The sequence below is a fragment of the Dendronephthya gigantea genome, unplaced genomic scaffold (genome assembly GCF_004324835.1).
Source record: "Dendronephthya gigantea isolate DGI-Jeju-01 unplaced genomic scaffold, DenGig_1.0 001103F, whole genome shotgun sequence".
NCBI classification, from domain to species: domain Eukaryota; kingdom Metazoa; phylum Cnidaria; class Anthozoa; order Malacalcyonacea; family Nephtheidae; genus Dendronephthya; species Dendronephthya gigantea.
In genome coordinates this window covers 2,089-9,035 of record NW_021164113.1, presented here as the reverse complement: position 1 = coordinate 9,035, position 6,947 = coordinate 2,089, and the positions used below count along the sequence as shown (strand labels likewise).

The window sequence follows — 6,947 nt, the reverse complement described above, 5'->3', positions numbered from 1 at the left end:
TAATGGAAGTTTTACATTTTGTGCACAATTTTGCTTTTGTTTTCCAGCATCTTTTCACATCAGAGAGGAATTGCTGAAAAAGATGATGGAATCTTCTTTCAATAATGTTGGTGTTACGATAAAGTATGTGAACATTTTAAGTAAACAAATTTTAAGTAAATGACAAAATGACTTATATTCAGGTTACTTTATTTGTTTACGTTTTAACCGTTTTTGACAAAATTTTTTCCAGGTCTGTAATTTACTTTGAGCTGTATTTGTTATTTCTTTTGCCTCGGTTTTAGGCAGAAGAAAAGTTCCATGAAAGTGGAGTCGTTTTTTAAAACAAATTTGGAAAATACAGTTGAATGATATATTATTAAGACAGTATTTCGTTTGTCCTGTGTAAAGAATGTGGGATATGACAGTAAATGACAATTTTTTTGTTTCAGTGATGACGAACATATCACATCAATGTCAGAATTCAGCGTCTATAAAGAAACTCCTCGGAGTAAAGTGAGTTATGTTGTTAATAAAATTCTTCTAAGAGTCTATCCTTTTTTTCATTTTAAAATCGTTTTGACACTCTCAAATTTAGGATCCTGTTGAAAGAACGCTGTGTTTCTTAGAAACGTACAATATCGTCACCCTTCATCCCCTTAGCTCATTAAGTCATGCGACATTCCATGTCAGTTCCAGTAATTGTTCATATCTGACCTTGAAAGAAAACACTCCAAACACTCAATGTTTTCCGACCTGGATTCAAGTTTACTGCTTTTATCGTCTTTTTTATTTCACGTTTCCATTTTGAACATGTCCAATTGCAAAAAAGTATCCAGCCGAGTTAAAATAGTTTTATTTTTCCAGTTACTTTCCAGAATATACCGTATATACCGTATAGTATATCATAGTTTCAAACTTCTTTTCCTGTCAGATATTTTTAATAATTCGATATCGAAACCATCCTCAGTCGTTCGGGCTGGAATACACAAGCGGTCGGCTGAGAAATTACTCGTCTCCTGACAGGTAGTGTAAGAAAGCAAATTTTGTATGAAGCTAAAAAAAATATTTCTTGTTTTGAATTTTTGTATTTCACTCGATCTAGGGAAACATTATTGGCTGGTTTGCTAGACGGTGTTAGAGCCAGTTGAAACATAGATGTTTGCGTAAAAACGACCCCAACGAAGAGAAGTACTGTACGCTTATTCATAGATGATTGAGCGAAAATTATGGTCAAAATTTTCCTGATGAAAATCTCGTACTGCTATGATTACCCTAAATAGGATCCCTCATTTCATTCTCCTGCTGACGTATGTGATCTCATATAACACACCAACAATTACACTTCTCGTCAGGTATCAGCTAATAGCGTTATTCCTATTAGCCAGTTCAATACATCACATACAGCAAAAGAAGAATTTTTTTTTAAGATGATATATTTTTCAAGGTTATCGTTGGGGTCCATTGTATAATGTTGTTGACGAAGAAGTAGAAAGCAGTCATTTAAATTCCTCGCTGCATCTCCAGGTGAAATATTTCCCTTTTTATTTCACTTTAAATTTTTGAAATATCTCCAAAAGCTTATATTGTCTTATGACTGGTTCCTTGCAGGAAATTTAACCGAAGCTGTGTACAGATTTAACTGCAATATTTCCTACTGCGGTCTACTTCATGCAGTCACCCAAGACGTAAGTTGACAACTTCTTATCTTGTACTTTTCTGCAGACGAAATCCTGTGTAGAGAATATTATTGCCTTTTTATTGAGTTTTAATGTTTTGTCAAAATCTGGATTAAGGCTGTTTTCCACTCACGTGTTTTTCATACGCACGTACACGCACATAAAAATCTAAATTCTTATACATGTTACCTTTGAAAAAACTAAGTGAATAAATCGACCTAGATGCATGTTAATTAATAAAAATTTAAAAGCAATTAAAATTCTCCGTATGTGTACATGCGTATAAAAAACGCGTATATAGAAAGCAGCCTTTAGTGTAAACTAAACGATTGCTAGGCTGCACAGTTACGTTAAATGAAAACATTTGCCCATTTCGGCTGCTAATTGAAAACATTTAGCAGGGTTTAAAATGTCTGCAAACAACACGGTACATTTAAACTGGTTTATCCAGTATAGCCAAAGGCAAAGAGTATGGCTTTAATAAAAATACCCTATCCTGCTACTGTTCTGTGCACAAATGTACACAAAACACTAATAGTACTCCCTAAAAACCGCCGTAACTCCAGCCTAGTCCCAGACCTCTCATTGCGCGTGTTTTATATTTCCGTCTCGTTACCGAATGAAACGCGCGCGAGAGGCCTAACACAAAATATTTTCTAATCTTAACGGCCCGTTTAATGTTGTGAACTTGAAATTAGAATTGTTATTAAAGTAAATGTTTGCAATTTACAACAGTAACCGTTATAAAGGAAGCGAGAATAATTTAAATTATTATGCATTGCTAAGGCAATATCGATTGTGATTGGCTAAAAAGCTACAGATAATTCTCAATGTCTTGCCACCTACACGACATTGAAAATTATCCGTAGGTGACGTAATTTTTACCGCTAGTTTGTTGTTAAACTTCGTCTTTAAAAAGGAAATACATAATAAAACAATTATTGAATTCGGTTTTCGCATGATATCGAGAATTATCAAGCCTCAGTTTGCGTTATCCGCCTCAGCTTCGCTTCGGCAAATAACGCAAACTTCAGCTTGATAATTCTCGATATCACACTCAACCTCATCCAATAATTGTTAATTGGTGGATTGAAGTTTATTATAATCATAAACATGTACGTACTGACTCGAGTTTACTTGATAGTCGATAGCGTTGACGGCGAGCGACATTGAAACGTTTGTATGAATATTTCGACTCCTGGCAATATAATTAATATCCCGTAGCTTATTTCAAGCAAATGTTTGACTAACGACGTCGAACAAGGCCAGTTAACCGCGTCGTAGATCGTAAACTGACCTCAATACAGAAAGTGGGGACAAAAAGTCCCGACTTTAGCTAAAATACAAAACATTTTGTTCTAGGCCTCTCAGTTCCCGCCTCGCCGCGTATAAGGAACATTAAGAAGCCTAGGGACTAGGCTGCGGTAACTCTGGTTGCTGAGTTGACTGGGTCCGAATCCATGAAATGGTAGTTTTGAAATTTTCCCGCCAGAAGTACGGCTGGAATATTAAGTCTTTTAAACTCCAATATATATTTCAAACGATTTTAAATATTTTGTAGGGACTTTTCTCATAGAATAAAGAAAGACTTATCAAAATGCTCATTGCTCACAAAGGTATTGTATATCTCTGCCAATAAATTTATTTAGTGTTCAACCCAAAAATATACATATTCTGAGTGCTATTACCTTCACAGGTGTTCTATATATACATAAAATAGTTAAAAAGTTTCGTCTATTTGCAGGAGACCAAAACAAAATATGAGATAAAGATCTCGAAGCACTGTTTCACGATTTGAGAAGTTGGGTTCGATCCAAAGCAGGTTTCGCGCTTTCACAACGCTCACTAGGTGAGAAACGTTTATCTTTAACCACGACACACGCTGTTTACTCAACCAGCAACATTTTAGCAACATTCTTAGATTCATCTTAAAACTTGTGATTTTATAATCCTCTATATACTAGCCATCTGTAAATAGTTCAATTGAGACTAACAAGCATACTCCATAAGTAATTTATAATCTTTATTGTTGGCATATAGGCAATTGAGTGGATATCTTGTGGCTCTCTGGACAACTGGTCATCCAACAGCAATGGCATTACTTTTGAGAATAATGTTCGTATTAAAGTAGTTATAGTTTTTAATGTCTAAAATATACAATAAAGTTTAAATGCGAGATTTCCTGTTCGTAAGTTTTGGTTCATAAACAATTATGTAATAGTGACTAAGTGGTATCAACTGCTTTGGTAACTAAACTCCATCATTCATCCTTAAATTGTCCCACTGACGAAATAATTAAAAGGTAATTCATTCAGAAGTGTAAAACCTTTTTGTAAAGAAACAATTTTGTTGGAAAGTTTTTATCTTTCCTTTAGCCACCAGAGACTAAAGAAGATTATTAATCAATTCGTGACAATGTAAAGCTTGCAGAGTACGTTTTAAGGCAACAATCGTGTTCCAAAATTTCATAATGCATGCTTGTATGTACGTATTAGCCTGTTATTTCACGTGCTATACTTGTCTGTTAGAGCTCTGGAGAAGCGAGAGGAACGTCGAGGAATAAACTTGAAGGATATCTCTCGCATTGGAGGACAAAAATAGGGTTCAAATTCAGGAAAGATGTGAGAATTTAAATCCAGTTGTTTTATTACAAGTAAGTGTTCATATTAAGAAAATGGGAAAATGTTCTAGTCGTTTGAAAGATAAAAAAGCAATGGTATTTAAACGGATCTTTTTTACAGATTCAGTCAAGATCTGAAAGCGTACAACCTGATTTGGAATTACAAGGTGAGTCTCGAAGTTAAGGTTAGTTTCCGTTGAAAATATAGGAAATGAAAAGGTAATGGAGGATTTCCTGTCGCTATGAGTATAACAAGACAAATTCAATAGTCCTGACCTCTTTCTCTAAACTGTTTCTCGTAAAAGAGTTTGAAACAATTTCTTTTGTTTTCAATGTGACAAACGCGAGAGGAACTTCTGGGGCTCTCGAATCTGAGTTGCGCGCATTTGCAATGGAAAAAGATCTGAGTGGAAACTACGTTGTTTTTTGGAATCACCTTTAGTTTGAAGTCTTGTATGAATGGTTACCTGATCAACTGAAAATAGGTTAGTGATAATCCTTATACTGCTCTAGCTTTTTAACAGTTCTTTTTAAAGCGCCCTCCCCCTATCTCTCCATAGCAATAATCAAACTCAGTAACGTATCTCTCCTATCAGGCGACTATTATTTGAGAGTCTTGTTGGAACAAAACGACGGGGAAACACCGATAACAAATGTGTGAGTCCACGACATTTATCTATCAGGATTTGCAAATATTCAAACTACTGTCCTGCTTCCCGCTGCATAAAAACGATTCCAGATACCTAATATATAATATACCTTAGCGTCCTATTCTCCATATTGCTGCACAGTTCACACAATGTTATTTGTCCTGCAGTATGTAGTAGAGAAGTATAGAATCATGGATGAAACAATTCACGATTCGATCGACTTTTCTATTTTGTTTTCAGGCTCGAGTTGTTTAACGATCTGTACCACAGATTCCGATTGACAACTAAACCAACTATGAAAGCAATGTGCCTTCAGGTGGGGATGTCGTTTAGCGAGAGTCTAGCTATGTGTAGACTTCGAAGAATGAATGAAACAAGTTGGAATATTTTATTCACAGGCGATGACTAAAGTTTATGGAAAATGTTAGGAAGAGATTGGCGCTTTTAATGATACCAAGCTAAGGATCATCTGTTATTGATCCAGTGTTACTACAGGAGCCTGAACTAAACTAACTTTATTCATACTGTTTCGTATTTTTGCACTTACATGAAAATGGCATCACCCACAGGGATTGGAAGGTAAACGCGCACTCATTTATTAATCATTACTGTCTTTATATCCTAATCTTTAATTACCATAATTTAACTTTTTCTTCTCTAGCCAGAAAATGTTTTATTGTGTGCCTCGGATGACGAAACTCTTATAAAGGTTTGTGTCGCTTGTGTATTGAACTTAATCTCAATTCCGAGTTTTGTCCGTGATTTCGTTTCACGAAAGCAGAGCGCATTCTGCGAACGTTTTTTGCGTTCATGGTGAAGACTAGCCGACGGTCACGTTCGACAGACGTGTCTCTGCGAGCAAATAAAATACTCAGTTGCGTAGCTAACACGACAATTTAGTCATGCTCTGCTAATATTTTGGAGTTCATTCACTGTGAAAACAATGGATTTCTAAAGAAATTAATATGATAATAACATAAAATTTGCATAGCATGGCTGAAAATGCTTGCTGTAAGATCACATCGAAGGAATATGCATCCTCATTGACACACGTGGTGGGTTAAAAACGCGCTAGTTCTTCCGATAAATTAAAGAACAGTTCCATACCTATACTTTTGTACGTGTAAAACTTTTCGCTTGATTTTCTTTTAAATGCGAAAATCCGACCGTGCAGCAAACATTAAAATCAAGCGATAACACTAAACTTGATTGTGATAGCCCTGAGTATATACCGCTATAATAGCTTTGTTCCTCATAATGATATGCTGGATTCCCCGTCCAGGTATAACTTCTAAAACACCCTTATTTTTACTTGTATTCCAATGCACCTAAGTTAGTAAAAAACCTGACAAACCCACTGGAGGGGTAAGAATTGAAAAATAGAAAAAAAATTCATCGTGTAAACAATTTATTTCTAAATCAAAAACTCACTCTTATATAAGCCACTTATTGAAATATTTTTGCTATATATTTCAGTCAGATGGATCTCTCAGTCATTTCTTATTCCTGAGTGAACAAATAGTATTTCAGTGAATTGCTAGAACATACCTAAAGAACAGCTATAAACTTCAATTCTCAAAGATATGTTGCGTACCATGTCTTTGGATGAATGCGGATGTAAAGCGCGGTTACAGTTGGTGATAGGACATTTTCAACTAGTGAGTCTCTAATGAAATGAGTAATTTGTTAAACAATTAATCTTAATCACACATTAAAAGTTATATATGACCGCATGGAAATGATGTGATGCATATAACGTGAGAGGGTAATCTGTAGGAGCCTTCACTGCATGAAAAACCGCGTATTCACAGGTGAATACGTGCGAATATGAGTTCGAATATGGTCCATATTCACACGTATTCACAGATATTCACTGTGAATATCCTCGGAATATTGGGGGTATTCCGATGTGAATACCTGTGAATAAAACACACCGCGTATTCTGACCTAGAATACCTTCGAATACTCTGTGAATATTTTTCAAGACCTAGTATTCACACTTCGGCATAGAAAATGTGA

The 6,947-nt window shown here is 35.4% G+C and overlaps 3 long non-coding RNA genes across 5 annotated transcripts; all 3 read left to right on the top strand.

Annotated features, from left to right (window-relative positions):
- Positions 1-46: 46 nt before the first annotated feature.
- On the top strand, positions 47-1,631 carry LOC114545000. Of its 3 annotated transcripts, none has more exons than XR_003690722.1 (7): positions 47-123; positions 285-342; positions 432-495; positions 914-1,005; positions 1,085-1,334; positions 1,427-1,506; positions 1,591-1,631. It is a non-coding gene; the product is annotated as an uncharacterized LOC114545000 (long non-coding RNA). The 3 variants fall into 3 exon arrangements; XR_003690721.1 differs by having other exon boundaries at positions 285-495; positions 1,085-1,170; positions 1,263-1,334; XR_003690720.1 differs by having other exon boundaries at positions 285-495.
- A 1,606-nt stretch (positions 1,632-3,237) lies between these two features.
- On the top strand, positions 3,238-4,296 carry LOC114545001. The gene is made up of 5 exons (XR_003690723.1): positions 3,238-3,274; positions 3,403-3,507; positions 3,699-3,773; positions 4,034-4,089; positions 4,187-4,296. It is a non-coding gene; the product is annotated as an uncharacterized LOC114545001 (long non-coding RNA).
- Positions 4,297-4,895: 599 nt separating this feature from the next.
- LOC114545003 lies at positions 4,896-6,514 on the top strand. Its single transcript, XR_003690724.1, has 5 exons — positions 4,896-4,935; positions 5,169-5,244; positions 5,327-5,507; positions 5,590-5,637; positions 6,405-6,514. It is a non-coding gene; the product is annotated as an uncharacterized LOC114545003 (long non-coding RNA).
- Positions 6,515-6,947: the final 433 nt, after the last annotated feature.